Source organism: Molothrus ater, chromosome 16 (assembly GCF_012460135.2).
Source record: "Molothrus ater isolate BHLD 08-10-18 breed brown headed cowbird chromosome 16, BPBGC_Mater_1.1, whole genome shotgun sequence".
Taxonomy (NCBI): Eukaryota; Metazoa; Chordata; class Aves; order Passeriformes; family Icteridae; genus Molothrus; species Molothrus ater.
In genome coordinates, this window is record NC_050493.2 from 7,978,324 (window position 1) to 7,982,955 (window position 4,632).

The following is a 4,632-nucleotide window of genomic DNA, read 5'->3' on the forward strand; positions in this document are numbered from 1 at the left end:
AGAAGCTTGGGTTTTGGGTAGGTTCAGTTCTTTGTTTTTCAGTCCATGCTCTTCATTCTTTGCCCACCACAGATATTCCTTCTCTGTGCTACCCTGAGGATCAGAAAATTATTGCAGGGGTGGCTGGCATGTCTGTGCTCTGCAGCACCACATTCACAGTCCCTAAAGAGGGATGCTGCAGTGGGCTCAGGTCTTTTACTGCTCCACACTTTCTTTAATATTTATGTCCTTCTTCAGTTGCAGGCATATTCTCCATTCAGCTATAAAGATCCCATGGACACTGGTGACCCCCTGGCTGGGGAAGGGGCTGGTTCTGGGCATTGCAGCATGTACCCACTGCTGGTGAACTGTTTGTGAAGCCCCCAGTGAGGGATCCCCTCCCTTGCATGGGCAGGACCTCAGCCAGGTCATGGATGTGTCTGTTCACACAAATGCTGAGATGGGGAAAGGGAACCTTTTGCATTCATCATTCTCCTCCCCTGTTTGCAGGTACCATTTAAGGACAGCAAAGGGAATAGAAGACTGAATGAGTTCTGGAAGTAAAGAAATAAGATTCACACATGAACCAGCTTGTTGTAAAGGCAGTTTGTTCTTGACCTCAGTCTCCCTTAGCAGAGCCTGGGCCATTCCTGTTGTTCCAGTGGGTTTGCTTTGCATTTGTATCTATGTGAGAAAGCTGTATTTTACAGTTCCAGGGAGTAAATATGATGCCTTCTGTATCATAAATTTAAAAAAAAATATATTTAAATTGAATTAGGCAGAACATGAAAGATGCTCCCACCTCTGTTCAAGTGGTTGACACTGTAATAACGAAACCTATGACACCATATGTAAAAATAGCTGTCATTAAATGAGCTCATCTGAATGGCCTTAAAGATAGGAATATGCTGCCCTTGCTGCCTTGCAAATGAAGTAATTGTGCTGCTTTGCATCGATCTGTGCAGAATTTAATCTTAGTTAAAGAGATGCAGCCTGAGAAATCACTGTGGAGAGATGCTGGGAAGAGAACAAATTTAGCCCTGAGATTTCAGGCTCCATCACTGTACTGCTCATCCCCTCACAGGGCAGCCAAGCAGGTAAAGAACTGATTTGGAACCAGGAAGATTACATGACTGAGGTTGATTTTTAGCCATGATTTTAACAACTCCATGTGCAGACATCTCCTAGACCAGGCACTGTGCTACAAGGTTTTCATTTCGTGCTGAGCAGTGCTGGCAGCATCCCCCCAGCATCTTTCAGCCAATTCGGGTGGGCCAGAGCAGTGCACAGGACACTGCCCTCTGTGGGCTGGTGTCCCCGGGGTGGTGTTTCCTGATGCAGATAACCCAGCTGGGGATTGCTGCCAGGCTCCACGTGTGGGTGTGGGTGTGGTGAAACCTCCCTGAGTGCCAGGACCTCTGCTCCTATCCCTCTGGAAATGCAGTGAGAAACAGTGCTGGCTTGGGTCCTCTGGCAGTCTGGGGTTGCTTTGTCTTCTCTGCAGGTCACTTTCCTTTAAGCCATTAGCTTTCCCCCTCTCTGTCCTTGGCAGGATGAGGTGAGGGTCCAGGAGCTGCCACTGCCCTCCAGCCCTGCAGAACAGGTGCTGTGAGCCAGAGCCTCATCTTTTCCCACCCTAATTGCTAAGTGCTGATAAGCCAGTTTCCCCAGACAGATCCTCCCTCCCACACTGTATTTTCCCTCCTTTTCCCTGGGTGGGTGATCCAGCTCAGGCTCATCAGGAGAGTGCCAGCTGAGCCAGGATCATCTCATTATTTGGGGCTGTAAGCTGATAACAGAGAGCTTGTTCCCTGTTGTGTGCTTTGCTTTGATTCTCTGAGCTGTATCTCATCACTCGGTGCCTAAACTTCATCTTTGTAGCTCGCTGCTGCAGGGTATTTGTCAGGCACAAAACCCCTTCTCTCATTTCATGGCAATAAAAATGGGGGGCATAAACCCAAAGCAGAAATGACAGTCACTGGAGGGGATGGGGCAGCTGCTGCTGCTTTGCTGCTCTTTGAAAGCCACCAGTGACACTGACACAGCCCTGCTGAAACCAGCACAGAGCTGTGGGACAAGCCTGGTGTCTCTTCTCCAGCTGCCTTGCGCTGGTTGTGAAAAACAGAAATGGCACAACCCAAAAACTGGTATAATGAAACTGCTAAAATCCTCATTTAAAATACTCTGCTTTAATCAATAAATTAGGGCTCAGCTATGCAATCATTTTTTATTAGTTAAGCAAGTTATGGTGCAAATACACATTTCAGTTACTTTCCATTAATTAAACCAAACTTTTTCAGTCAGTGATTAAATTCACATTTGAACACACTCAAATGCATCCAGTTTATTAAATCTGTACTAAACTGTTTTTTGTTAAACTATTTCAACACAAGCACGCACAAGGTCTGGCTCCATCTGATGCTACTTAAACCTGGGGATTCCACAGTGGGGATCCTCAGACCCACAACATCTGCTGAGCCCTGGGGGTGACAGGGAAAGGGAAGGGCTGAGGAGGCTCCTGCATGGAAGGTGACACTCTGGGGCCTTGTCACTAGCACAGCATGATCACCTCCTCTGCTGCCCTGGGAGGGTTAACAGGAGTTGGCTGGAGTGTTTAGATACAGCACTGGAAGCTGTGACTGCTGTCATTCATATCTGGATGACATCAAAAACTGAACTTAAAGTGTAAGACTTACAGTCTCGACCTGGAGTGTTTGTGTTTCCATTTTCCATGTAGGAAGCATTCCCCATCACTGCTGATAACCCTTCTGTATGATGGTTGTGTACTTGCACTCTCCCTGCTGAAAGATGTTTCCTTTTCATGATGCTGTAGTTGGAATTCTTCACATGAGCCACTTGAGCTTCATGGAGAATGGGACAGCAGAGTCCCAGACTCACAGCCCATCAGACAGAACTCAGGGTGCCAATGACACTGATGCAGATGGGCTGGGGGTTTCATTCCTGGTTCATTCCTTAGCTGCAAACACACAGGCATGTCTTCCTGAATGTCAGGTAATGGGTAAGTCTAAATGCCCTGCTCAAACAAGTTTCTATGCAAAAAAGTAATCCTTGATGATTTTCAAATGATACAGGATAAACTGGAAATGTACTGATCACCAGCATAGAGCCAGGGTATTGCTGTTTGTGATAAGGACAGGCTTGGACAAGACATTGTTGTATGAATTACTCAGGAAACCATCCTTCTACAGAAAGGAAATCCTGTATTGGGCTGTGTGTGGTTTACAGCGACCCAGTCTGCTTGCAGGCTCTCAGATTAAGAAGTGCTACACCCTGCTGATAGTTAGTGAGCAAACAGACTGGCAGAGGTGGCAAGCACATCCGACTCAGTAAACAAAATATTTTAAGAAAGAATGTGCAGTTACACCCTAAACTCCTTCATGTCCACGTAGTGCTCTGGAGGTCTGGCTCCCTCAGCTGTTTGTGGTAGCAAGACACCCTCTCTTGTTTTCCCATCCCCTGCTGCTGTGACTGGCAGAGATCCATTAGTCCACAATAAAAACTGGATTTATGTCTGTGTGATGCTGTTGCTTTGTATTGTAGTTAATAGTATCCCATAAAATCTGGGAGTCAGAGGAATGGCAGGCAAAGGATATTTATTTTGATCATGGCATCTCCTTGGCTGGCCCATCCAGAGGGCTGTGGGAGATATGTGCTGGTAGCTTTGCTTTCAGAGGAAACAATTAGAAGAGTAATTACTGGGACATGAAGCCAAGTGACCAACCATTCAGACTTGTATTTTTTTGCAATCAGTCATTGTACTTTCTGCTCTAGACTGTTTAATAGTGCATTATGAGAAGATGGAGAAAAGCAGCTGCACAGCACTGGTGCAGGAAGGGATCCCCAGAGACTTCCCCCTGCACCTGCATAGACTGTGCAGCTCTGGTTCAGCAGGGCAGATACTGACCTGGGATAACTGGGAGGAAGCCTCGGGCTTGTGTCTCAGGTAGATCATAAAAGCATCAGTCAAATATCATCACCTGTTTGTGCCTTCTGTCCTTCTACTTCCTTCTGTCTCCTCAGGTGCTGTGCTCTGCCCCTGTCTCTGACAGTGGCTGGTGTACTGGACCATGAGCAGATCAGTCACACAGATGCATGAAATACTGCCAGCTGTGGAGAAACTTTAATGGATGCTCTGACCCACTGCTTTCTTTTACCTCTGCAAATTTCCCCCAGAGCTACCATGAGCTATTTTTAGCTCAACTTGTTAAATAATAACATTATTCCTTATTTAGTGAGCAGGATATCCTGTATATGGGACATTCTGGAGTGAGTGTTTAGATAACAGATTTAAACAATGGGTGATTTAAACAATGGTAGTAAAAATTGATGTTATGAATTCTCTCTGGTCACAATTTTGAGGTCATGTTTATTAGTGTACAACCTATTATTTTTCTTGAGTACGCAATTGCTATTAAAAACTTCATAAAGCTGAGCACCTCTGGGACGTACTCAGCAATTTTCCCAGAGACTCACCCTGTGCTCAGGGAGTCATGAAGCAGCCAAGGTCCCAGAAAACAGGCCACTGGCCATCTTTCATCAGCCCAAGGCTCTACAGATTTCATCTTGCCTCTGGCCGAGGAGGAGAGAAAGGACTAATTTAATTTAAACAGCAGTGGTAAAAATCATTGCTGT